Here is a 12,753-nt window from a genome sequence, read left to right as displayed (position 1 = left end):
GGTGTGTTGATGGGCTCGTCTGGTTCGTGGCTTTTATTCCAGAGCTTCATGAGTGATTGCAGTTCTTGCTTGTTAATCTTGCCATGGGATCACGGTTACATGACTGGGGCGGGGCGGGGGGGGGACATTTAAGGTGTCCAGTGATCAGCACTGTGCCTTCTTTTCTGTCGAGTGTGATTCTTGTTTTTATCTGATGCCTACCACGCAGCTTCACAGAAAACGGGTTTGCTCCCCTGCCTTCCCCCCCCCCCCCCGCCCCCCGCCCCACGGCTCCTGGTACAGGTTTGTATTCCTGGCATCCCTGCTCTTGTGCGATGAGTTGCAGGAGGCCCCAATTCTCGCTTTGTCCCCACAAGTAAAGTAGCAACTGCTTTAAACTGATAACGACACGGTTTTGCTGCCCTATAGACAGTCAGTTAAACTCTGATATGTGGCCACTGCCTCGAAATTCAAGCAATGGAAATGACATCATTATCAGCCGACTCTTTATGATGAAAAATGACCCACATTAGGAAACAATCTGAACCCAAGGAAACTTCGGTGATCAATCATCACAATTATCATGTGCCGGTCTTTTATGTAAATCCAACCCACAGTGAAGCCGGCTTTGGGTGGAGGAGTCAGGGGAGGAGAAATCCTGTGGAAAAGAACATTAGTACAATATAATTAAGCAAAAGGGAAAGCTCCAGATAATATATGTTTCTCAGGGGACCATTTCATGCCTTAGGGACCCGGACAGATCTGGGCGGAGAGGGTTGCATCATCATCATTAAAAGCATTTGTTAAATGCCCAGAGCTACAGAGAAATGGGCTGGGCTTTGTGCTGCATGAAGTTAGTTGGAACAGGCTAAGGTTCTCCCTCCAGGAACTGGAGCCCTGGTGGGCTACTCATTTGGTGGGCAGAGGGCAGAGGCTCCCCTCACCACAGGGAGGACATTACAATTGCAAGAGGATAATGTTCCACCTGGTGGGGGCCAGGGGTGCCTGGATTCCCTCATTCTACTTCATTCCCTTCTGACCAGTCCTTCTCAGTCCTGTATGGCCAGTCACAGGCTTATGGTGACCTGAGTATGAGGTAGAAGGACTCAGATGGAAGGGGATTGTCACTGTCCACCCGCAAGATGGCAGACTGGTAGCAGAGAGCGAGGCGGTGGGCCTGAGGTGATGCTCTTGCCTATATCTGTGGGCACATGGGATCACTCCGGGCCAGCAACTCCTGGCCACTCATTGTCTCTAGAGTCTGTGTTTCTCTAGTCCCTTTGTCTCAAACCTAGTAAGGGTGGGAGTATGTGTGAATGTGTGAGGAGACGTAAGCGAGGTAAAGAGGAACAGAGAGGTCATGGATGTGGCTGTGCTGGTCCCAGGAAATTGCAGAGAATAGACTTACCAAGGTGCCTCTAAGTTGCCTGTGCCCTTGGATACGTGAAAACTCAAGGAAGTGAAAGTTTAGCTTCCTCATCCTTCACCAAAACTCCAGAGCCTATAGGTGACCAGGTAACCCTAGGCTAGCGAGGGCTGGCAGCAGGGTATCCACATCTTGGCCCCCATCTGTGAATACCAGGTCCATGTCAACCCTATTTTTTTCTGGAAAGGACTTCATGGTATCATCTCTTCCATTCTTCTTGACTCTCCCTACAAAACCCATCATGTGTGCTCTTCTTATCCTAAAATTAATGTGAAGTTATGAGGCCTTGGCCTGCTTCCTATTCTTAACTATGCTCTATTCTTTGCTATTCTCCAGCACGTTTTCCACCTGCAGACCAAGAATATCTGAGATTCCCTCCTAGGAATTTGTTCCTTGTAGCTAAAGTTTTGCCATCCTATGGAATAAAAATGCTCCTGTTGGACAGTGCACTAAATCCTCAGGCGGAGCTGTGGATTTTTCCACAAGGCAGCCGAAGGCAGGTTTCCCAAGGGCAAAGGGAGGAGTGGCCAAGAGCAGGAGCACTGCCCCGACGGGGCAGGCAGGTTGCGGCCTCTGGGAGGGAAGGGGGTGGGCTCAGTGCCTGGGAAGGCAGGAATCAAACCTAAGAGGACTCCCCGTTGACTCAGGTGCTGTTCTAAGCCATTATGCCGGTTGGGTCATTTAACCCCACAGCACCTCTCATGGACAGAGCTGGGACTCAAACCTTGTGGCCCAACTTGTAACCCCTGCGCTTCACTGTCACACAGCACCCGGAGTAGGAGCAACAACCTGGGGGTGGGGGAAGAAACCTACTAAGCTCCCTGGGAAGGAGGTTCTGACTGCCATCCTCCAGCCCTGACTCAAAGTCCAAGGCACCTTAGCTGTCTGTGGTTGTAGTGGAGATGTGTGTCCTGGTGACAGCAGGAGGCCACACCCCGTCCAGAAAACCCGATGGCTTGCCAGCAGAGGCCTCCCTCTGTGCTGGTGGGGTCAACTCCAGAGCAGCCATGGGAATCTTACTGTTGGCAGAGGCCAAGAACCCTCCCTGGGTGGCCTTTGGACTTGTAACAGCTTCCTCATCTGACCCACCAAGGCAAGTTAAACACTGCCAGCAATTGCCCAGCTGATTTATCTGCAGACATGAACGAAATCAAACCTTGGGATCTGTGGACGTCATCGGGCATGCTCCAGTTGGCCTCAGCTGTAGTCCAGCGGCTGCTTAAGAGAGCCCCATCAGTTACGTTAGCTTAGGAAGAGGTTGTGTTGAGCGCTCTCTCACCACGTGGAGGGGAGGGGTGTGTTTTCTGCACGGGAAAGAAGCTCTGTTATCCTGGGCTAAAAATGAGGAAAGAAAACCACTTAGGAACATACCCTAGAAAGATAGTCCCCCTGTGCTCCCTACAATGACAGAGTCAAGGACTCGGGCTCCTCTGGAAACTGTGCAGAGGCCCTCGCCTCCACATCTACCTCTGCAGATTCAGGTCTGGCTGGGACAGGGCTCTGGCGGGGGCGGGGGGGTTGAAATAATCATTTCATAGCTCTGGTTTAGATCATGCGTTCTCTGATGAACAGTCCATACATGGTTACCAAGAGCCATTAATCGCTGTTCGTCTTCATTATCCAGGTGACAGGAAAGGCGAGAGGGAACAGACATCACTGGATCATCTTGCCTGTCTTTGTGAGCACTGCTCTTTGGACCAGCTCCGATCTTTCCTCCCCACTTAGCATAGGGAGAGCAAGACAAGGGGATTCAGCAAGGGTTGTATTTGGAAGGGTAGAAATAATTGATTGTGGCTGGGAGAGCAGGAGCTAATCTACTTCGGTAAAATCTCCATGCATTTATACCTTTGGTGAAACTATTATTTTATGTCTGAGGTCTATGGGACATACTGTCATTAAAATCACCACGGTGTGTATATTCACCTGGCTCACAAAGGAAATCACCCCCTCGTCTCTAGTCCGGTTCCTGCTGCTCACCAGTGAAGGGCCCTCCAGAAATTCTTGGACTCTTGTTTCTTTCCACAAAGTCCTTTTGCATCTGGTACATATTCGTGACTAGATTTTAAAACCGGAGTTTTTTTTTTTTTTTTTTTTTTTTTTTTTACACCCCATTTAGCTTGTGCCCTTCTTCAGAGCCTCTGCATTGGGCATGTTCCTAATGAGTGCCAGGTGGTGAGTGTGGTAGGGGTTGGGGTGCGGAGAGCAAACGGACTGGTGTAGTGCTAGGGACCTGGGGTCAAGAAAGAACTCAACCAGGTATTAGCGGAGTGACTTGACTGGAAACTCCTGAGTATCAGATTTTTACTGTGAAGCTCACAATACCCACCTTTGGGAAGGCTCAAGTAAGATAAGGTATGGGGACGTGCATTGGGAACTAGAAAATCTTACAAACGCGCAAAGGGTGGCTCCTGGATTTAAGTTGGATCAAGTAGTTCTTGAAAGAAGACAGTCTAAGTCTGGAGCTTTGTTGAACAGATATTCCTTATTGATTTTTCTCCTAACAGGGTTTAATCTATACTCTGTTGTCCCGTGTCTAATTTTTCAAAAGATAAGCATGTTAGAAAGACCTGTGCTTTAAATTGTGTGGGGCAAGGGCCCAAGGAATAGGTGTATGTCCTTGGAAGGGGGTTCCGCCTGACTGCCGGGGTGGCCCCCTTGCTCTGCCCCCCAATTCCCACCCCCGCCAGGCCTTTGAGCTGCCTCATCGGTGGGCTGGGGTCTGTAGAGGCAGAGGGCTGTGGTTCCATCTGTGCTCAGAGTCTGCAGGCCTTTCCAAAAGCGAGGTGGTTTGACATTTGGAGAGTTATGATAATTTCTACCACTTACTGTTTGCTGCATGCCAGGTGCTGAACTAAGCACTTTACACGCATTAACCCATTAAATCTTCACAATAGCCTCGTGAAGCAGGAACTCAAACCATCCTCATTTTAGAGATAAACTGAGCTTAGAGAGTTTTAGGTCGATTGTCCACAGTCAACAGTTAACGTAGTGCAAATCACAAGTCCCACGTGGGGCTGACTCTAAAGGCTGCTCTTAGTAGAATGCTCCTCCAATACCTGGCTGGCCTGGGGCTGGTCACAGCAGCCAAAGCCTCAGATCACACAGCAAGATCAAACTCAGCTCTGGGGAGCATCTGCTCTTGCTAAAGGAGGGAAAGGCAGAGGGCTGGGACTGAGCGTGGCTTCCATGTGTGGCCCTCATGTACCAAACCTGACATCCGTCCCAATCTGAAAATGCCACAGGTCAACACAGCAGGGGTGTGGCTGTACCTTGCTTCAAAGTCTATTTATTAAATACGTAACTGGCCATTTAAAACATTTCTTTTCCAAATAGCTACCCCCACATCTTTTGGCAATTTAAAGGGGCCAGCATGAACTACACAGATCATTGCAAGTCTTCCTTTTGACTTCTTTGATTCTGACTTCTTACTGTTTGTAGTTTATAAGTTCATGTCCAAAGAAGGAAAGGAAGAAGAAAGACAGGAAGGGAGGAGAGAGAGAAAGATAGGTAGAAGGAAAGAATGAACGAATGAATGAACCAAAGAAAAGAAAAGAGAGGAAGAAAGTTTATTCAAGAAAGGTAAGCTACAGGAGAGAAGGAGTGGGGAAGCTGAATGCAAAGTAGCATGAAACCAAAGACTTTTATGTCTTCTCCACCCACCCAATACCATCCCATAAATCTTTACATTATATTCTGCTAAATGTGTCAGAAATGCAACCGGGCTTGCAAATAATTGCTGCCATTGAATGCATCTCCCCTGGCATATCCATTGGAGCTCAAAATAACCCATGTAACCAAAGAGTAAATCAGTGACTGGACACCCAGTGCCAAGCATAATCTCAAGCAACATTTAACTAGGTTCAATATTTATTTCCCAGCCTTGAGTCACTTTGAAATGATCTGGACTCAGTTCAGACAGGACCAGCCCTAATTTTATGCTGCTCTTGGACCCCTTCCAGCAGCATGAGGGCTCAGATGTCAGGGAGTTCCAGAAAAATGAGATCCCTCACAGATTTCACAATTTAAGGCACCCTCTTCCAACGTTGTGTAATGTGTGAGCCTTTTGACTGAAGATGCAACCTTTTGAGAGGGCTTTGAGCACCCCCTGAGAAGCATGCCTCACCCGTGCCCCATCTCCCACATCATCCGTAAGGATGGGGCAGGTAAAGTTAACCTGCTTAACGGCTTGCATAAATAAAATCTCCCAATACCCACATGTGGGAAAAGAGTAACCCTCAATTGATTACCATTTTCCAAACAAATGACATTTTCCCACACAATTAAGAAGGACAGATTTGGGAAGCTTCAGGACACATTAAAACAGCAAATAACACTGCTCCAAGTTTAATGGATACAGGGACACATCAAATAAATAGCAGCCAATTCTCAAGCTTTTGTATTACAAATGCTCAATCAATAGAAAACCAAGCAATTTTAGTGTACATCAGAGATAAATCTCAAGATGGCAAGATTGACTTTTAGCTCCCTGTTAAAGGGTATCGAACTGACATTGAATGACCTTACACTTAGCCAAAACATTTATTATAAAAGTCTGACACGGTTAAGTGAAATGATTGATACTGGCCCATTTTGCTCTAAAATGCAGCCTTTCACCTTTCTTAGTTGGGAAATGGGGAAAAGGACCTCACCCATAAAATTAAAGATTTTCCTTTTTAAAAAAAATTTCTCCTTAATCTATAGATGATTAATGTCTTGCTTCAGAACAGTCATCTGCATTCTGGAGTCTGAGATAGCTAGGTTCAGAGCTCAGGAAGATCTTTACCAGATTTTGAACCAATTTTACAGCATCTCTAAGGAGAGGTTTCCTTAGCGCTAGAATTGGGAGGATTGGAATTAGATACTGTACTTAAAGCAGTTAGTAAAGTGCCCAGGCTCATGCTCAAATTCTAGTTTTATTATTGTTGTAATATAATTTATGTTGACTCCTGACTTCACGATTCCATAGATTATTATGCTATTAGTAGAGGTAATAACTACAGTAATAATTATAGACACCTCGCAGGTACCAGGCACTGTACTTAATGCTTTAGATACATTTTCTCATTTAATTCTCATGACTACCCTCTGAGGTACGTGCTATCATCCTAGTAGTTGGAAGTTAGGAAACTAAGGTTCAGGGAAATGAGTGGCATTGTTAAAGATCATGCAGTTGGCCTTCTCCGATTGACTTATTTCACTCAGCATAATACATTATATGGTCTCATTCATTTGGGGAATATAAAAATAAAGGGAATAAAGGGAAAAGGAGAAAAAATAAGTGGGAAATACCAGAAAGGGAGACAGAACATGGAAGACTCCTAACTCTGGGAAACAAACTAGGGGTGGTGGAAGGGGAGGAGGGCGGAGGGTGGGGATGACTGGGTGACGGACACTGAGGGGGGCACTTGATGGGATGAGCACTGGGTGTTATTCTATATGTTAAAAAATTGAACACCAATAAAAAATAAATTTATAAAAAAAAATCATGCTATTGGTCAGGATTCAAACACACCACCTTACCCTGGCTTCCCTGCCCTAAGTCACAGAGGTTTTTGCATTTTGTACTGTTAAACTCTTAGAAGAACAGAAAACTTCAATAATCCAGGGAAAGTCGCTTTCTCTGAACCTTAGGTCTTCCATCTGTCAAATGAAAATCGTTGGAATGGATTGTATCAGACATTTTGGGATTCCAGGATTCTAATGGAATCTGTTGTTGTCTAGGCAAACAGCTGAGAAAACATGTAAATGGATTTGATAAATGTTGGAAAAGGAGACTATGTTCATGTATGGCAAATTCTGCACGGCCACAACATTTTTGTACTTTCCATAATGGCTTAATTCCATCTCCTTCAGCTATCCTTTCAAACTCTGCTGTGGACTAAGCTGTCCATTCACCCACATGTGCCCATCCATAGTGTACGTGGCCAGTGTAGCAGAAGCTAACACAATCCCTTATTCGGATCAACCTTTACTTCCTGCTCCCAACCTTGATTCCTTGGAGACGCTTAACAACGACCCCTTCTTCCCAAATCTTAAAATATATCCTCCTGCCATTTTGGGAATAATGTTGTGATTAAACATTTATTTACATTTGGTCCTCACACTTGAGTGTGGACATAAAATAAAACCACTGATCGCTGTTGTTGCAGGGTTAGAATGTTTAAAATATTTCACATCCTGGCCACAAGCTAAGCAGTTTCCAGATATAGCTTGTTTGGGGACTGGGCTTCCAGGGTGGAGAAGGTGGGCAAATGTAGGAAGTACAGAGGATGCAAGGGTCTGGAGGTGATGGAGGGAAATCTGAGCCTCAACATCTGACCGGACCCAAGTCCTGAGCATTTCATTACCTGGTGTACTGCTGCTTGGGCCTAGTGCTGTGACACAGACACTGTCCTGGCTCGGAGCCCTCATTCTCACCTCTTCAACACGCAGTCTGCTGGTCCTGGCCTCCCGAATGACAGTTTATTCTGGTGGTGTGAAGGACCTGCAGAGATACTGTATGTGCTGAATTGGCTCTTCAGAAGGAGCCAGGACTCTGCATTTTGGCCTTCCACTCTTTTGGCTCACACTAAGGAGAGGGTGAGAGAGAGAGAAAAAAAAATCCGGCTTTAGTTCTTATGCTTGTCCTTTTATGATGTGTTTATATACACTAATCTGTCGGGAGGATCATTTGATTTCCCCAGTAACTTCTATCAAACCAGAGATCATTGTGGGGAAATTAGCATTAGTTAAATAACTAATTGACTCTAAGGAGACTACTGGCTAGTGCCTAATTAGAAAAAAAAATTTTTTTTAAAGATTTTATTTATTCATGAGAGACAGAGAGAGAGGCAGAGACACAGGCAGAGGGAGAAGCAGGCTCCATGCAGGGAGCCCGATGTGGGACTCGATCCTGGGATTCTGGGATCACGCCCTGGGCCAAAGGCAGACGCTCAACCACTGAGCCACCCAGGCATCCCCCCAAATTTCTTTTAAATGTGTTTGCTTTAATTGACTTTAATGTATAGACAGAGATCAAGTCAGGGCTCAGGTATGTTGAGGGACTTCAGTTGGCCACGTCATGCCTTCTGCTGATGTGAGGAATAGAAACAGAAAATCTCAATTGGGTGAAGACTTTTAGGAATGAAGGAGGAGGACATGAATTTATGGTGTGTTTTATGAAGTTTTCTTTCAACATCATGTATCACAAACTAAGAAAACTCTTTAATCTGAAAGTAACTAGGCTGATGGTTTATACCTACCCATTAAAGGTCAGTAGAAAGTCAGTCATGGTTGGCATTTTCCATGAAAGGATTAAAATTCAGTTGTTAAGCATGGTTTGCTATCCTTTAAATATGATTTACCAAAAAAAAATGACCCCAGTTTTTCAGGGAAAATATACAAAGGATATCCAAATCTTGATTTTCTTTTGAGGTCTCCCTAACTTTGCTGTTCATGTCTCATCAGAGATTTTACCAAACCTGTTTTTCAGGGATTTGAAATCTCTCATAAAAATTAACTGCAGGCTTTTACGCAAGTTAAAAACAGAATTCATGTGGTTCCTTTAAAATCTTGCAAGTCTTTAAAAGAAGGACTAATAAAAATATACCTTCCAAATAGCTTTTCCTGTGGCTGTGCGGCCTGTTTAAGGACCCATTACAGTTCAGCTGCTCCTCTTACCCCTGCCCCCCAGCAGCAGAAAGTATTTCTGATTTTACTCGGAGCCCTCAATGGAAAATGCCAGTCATTCTTTTTTTTTTTTTTCCTTACCAAAGATTGAATTAAGACCTTAGGAAAGGTACACGATAACTTCACAGTGCAGAGCTTGAATTCCTGTGTAGGTCACCACGGGGCTGAGGTCTCACTCACCCTGTGCTCAAGAACAGCTCATGTTGTCCTTGGAGCCTTGAGCATAGAACATCAATCTCATCCCTCCAGGCTTCGCAGACCAGGCCACCACACAGCCCAACCCTGTCTCTTGTGTCCCAGTAACAAAGGGCAGATGTGGTTCCAAGGTCACATATAGTGTATCTGTGCAGGGTCCATCGAGCCCAGTGGGAAGCTGAGAAAATACCCACACGGTTGCGGGCTACTTTAATCATCCTCAGGGGAAGGAGAAACCTCCGTGGCTGTCTGTGGACAATAGTCTCTTTGGGATCTGCTTACAACCTCGGTGCTTTTGTCTTAGAGTGATGTCACCATGCCCTGCCCTCTGCTGCATTATGAGAATGCACCAAAATTAGCTCTTTGGTGGAAGGAGAGACTAGGTTAAGAAAATGCAAAGATTCTTTCATTCATTTACTTTTTCATTTAAACATACCATGCCCAAGATACAATTCTAGGTACTGAAGTTAGGAGCCAAAAGATACAAGCCTTGTTCTCATGGAGCTGACCCTCCAGATGAGGTGAAGGACAGGGTGTTGGGTGGTAGAGGAGCAGCGCCTAACCCAAGGTGGGGAGGGCTTTATGGAAGGCTTCCTGGAGGGTGTAAGTCATGGGTGAGGTTTGAGGAACAGATATAATGGACAGTTCGAGTGTAATAATTATAATGAACAATTCATTTCCAGAGAAATGAGATTTTGATGACTCGAATTTAGTCCCAAAGGACTAAAAGGCTTTTAGGATGTAGCTTGGTAGCTTTCCTTTCTAGCTGTTTCCTTGAGAAAGGAACCATTTTATTCCTAATACCCAGTGTTATTTCTATAGGGCTTTATCCTGCTTGTGATCAAAACCCCAAAAGTTAGCTTTGGGATTCTTGTCCCCAAGCTCAGATCCCTGTCCCCACCCCCAGTTATTTCTAGATGTAGGACTAACCTGGTCACTGCTTCTTGGCAAGGCCCCAGACACAATGAAGAATCTCATTGGAGATGCCTTTCTAGAAGGTGACTTTCTTCATGACCTGTTTCCAGCATGATGCTTTAACTGTGCCATGACTATTTTCCACGGATTAAGAATGAAGTAGTGTATGGTATCAGGAGGGTCCCTTCTAGAAACCTAAATGATGTTGCCTTCTAGATAGAGCAAAGCTTCCTAGGGCTGAAAGAGAGGAATCTGATAGCCTCACCTGTCTGTGACTCAGCTGAGCGCCTACCAACTAGCAAGTGACACAAGCCCATGTCCTTTCCTCAGAAGGGCAGCCTAGGTCCCCGTGAGTCCTGAAACTTTCTTCCTGATTTTAAAGGCTTGGGTGTCTTGTTTCCTGGCCCCTGGAATGTTAGAGAATCAAGCAGAGAAAGGAGAGGGGGTGAAAGTGTTGGCTTCTAGAGGGGACCAGAAGAGGCTGCAGACAGTGTGGGGGTACCATAAGGGGAGAAGGAGACCCATTGGAAATAGAGACATGAGAATGTAAAAAGTAAGGGCGTTTTGGCCAAATGGCCTGGCGTGAAGATTTAGTGTGAACTATGGCCTTTTTTCTCTTTATTGAGTCTTGTATTCTTTGCTGGCACTTGGTCCACTTAAAAAATGCATTAAGTACATTCTTAATGTATAACTGACGTGAAAATTATGGTAATTTGGGATAGCAAAGGATTTTCTCAAGTCACTTTATTTTATTTATTTTATTTTTTCTTTCTTTTTTTAATTGGAGTTCAGTTTGCCAACATACAGCATAATATCCAGTGTTCATCCCATCAAGTGCCCCCTTCAGTGCCCATCACCCAGTTACCCCGTCCCCCCACCCACCTCCCCTTCCACTACCCCCTGTTTGTTTCCCAGAGTTAGGAGTGTCTCATGTTCTGTCTCCCTCTCTGATATTTCCCACTCATTTTCTCTCCTTTCCCCTTTATTCCCTTTCACTATTTTTTATATTCCCCAAATGAGTGAGACCATATAATGTTTGTCCTTCTCTGATTCAAGACACTTTATAAGTTATTACAAAGGTACTGCTCTCCTTGATGAGAAATGAGGTACAGCCCTTTTCTTTTAAGTACTTATAAAGGGAAGCAGGTGGCTCAGTGGATGAGCAGCAGATTTTGAATCAGGAGCCTGAACTGTTTCTGGCTTTGCTTCCTGTAACTCAGAAAACCATTCTCTCCTCCCGTTCTTTTTTCTTTAAAATGTGGTCAGTTGCCCTCACAGAAGCATCTGAATGAAACCCATTTGTAATGGGTGTGTGTAGGGGGGAGGATTTTAGGAACATATAGTATATTTACATGGAAGCTCAGGCCATCAGTGAATCTCTGGTGACCTCTAGAAGGGGACTGGAGAATGAAGGAGGTGGGGAGACTGAGGCTAGCAAGGTGAAGTAACCCAGCTGATGAAGGTGTATGCCATTCACATTCGTTGATCCGCCCTTTAATCTTTATGCATCTTCTTAGTTTTATTTATTACACGTTAAAACTCTTCTCTTGACATTGCATTTGAAATTATTTTATGGCTAAAGCTCTGAAGGTTTATAATGCAGTGGCCTCCTAATAGCAGGGCAATCAGAAAGCCTTTCATTTGGCACTGGTTCCCAATGATCTAACTAAGCCATTTAAAACTTTGCAAAGGAACCAAGGAAAATGCTTAAGTTCTGTCCTGGAGCAGATTGGCTGAAGTGACCTTGGCCCCTCCGAGAAATGTGAGGAAAAATGATTGCCATAGCCACCCTGCTTTTGTGGCAGAGAGGGTACATCCTGGGGATTTCTCTGGCACCGCATCTGTGCCAGGTTTCACGTGGCCTCCCTTATTACCGAGGGGTTGAGAGAACCGTAGAGAACCCAAGCATGATGATTTAATGACTGTTTGGGAGCTCTTTCCCCACATCACCACCACCTGCCCTCCCTACTCCAGCCCCACAGTCTAGAAAGGTCATTCTAGTAAAACCCTTTGAGAACTTTGAAGAAGTATGCACATCCATTTCTCCTATATCCATTCACAAACATTAGGGAGCTACTAAGTGCCTAGCCCCATGGCAGACAAAATGGTGAGTATACACACATGTAACACATGATCCCTACTCACCGAAGGAGTCACTGCTATCATGTATATGGGGCATAAGCACATAGAATAAAATACAAAATGATATAGAAAGGGTTCAATGCAAGTATATTGTGAGGTAGCCCAGAGAATGGAATATAGAATATGGAGAAGAAGATGGGCTTCACTGATGACAGAAGTAGGTTAAAATCTCATCCCTGTCACTTACTAGCTCTATAGCCACAGTGTCCTAAATGTAAAATAGATGAGGAGGGCTGGGAAAATTAAATAATATGTATGAACTGCTTGGCATGGGCCTTAGTATGTAGTGAATACTCAATACATACCTACATCCCTATGTAAGTATTGTCACGGAGGTCTCCCCTTACCTGTGGGGGATGTGTTCCCAGAACCTTGGTGGCGACCTGGAAGGATGATAGTACCAAAGCCTATATGTATGATTTTTTTTA

General features: G+C 44.9%; 1 long non-coding RNA gene across 4 annotated transcripts; it reads right to left on the bottom strand.

The window, feature by feature from the left end:
• Positions 1-274: 274 nt before the first annotated feature.
• LOC140633727 (uncharacterized) lies at positions 275-12,397 on the bottom strand. Of its 4 annotated transcripts, none has more exons than XR_012031317.1 (5): positions 12,329-12,397; positions 7,753-7,973; positions 2,562-2,709; positions 1,388-1,548; positions 275-637 (listed from the first exon to the last, which is right to left on the bottom strand). It is a non-coding gene; the product is annotated as an uncharacterized lncRNA (long non-coding RNA). The 4 variants fall into 4 exon arrangements; XR_012031318.1 differs by having other exon boundaries at positions 7,823-7,973; XR_012031320.1 differs by lacking the exon at positions 12,329-12,397 and adding an exon at positions 10,199-10,555.
• Between the last annotated feature and the right edge of the window lie 356 nt (positions 12,398-12,753).

The sequence above is a fragment of the Canis lupus genome, chromosome 5 (genome assembly GCF_048164855.1).
Source record: "Canis lupus baileyi chromosome 5, mCanLup2.hap1, whole genome shotgun sequence".
Classification (NCBI taxonomy): domain Eukaryota; kingdom Metazoa; phylum Chordata; class Mammalia; order Carnivora; family Canidae; genus Canis; species Canis lupus.
This window is presented reverse-complemented; position numbering and strand designations above follow the sequence as displayed.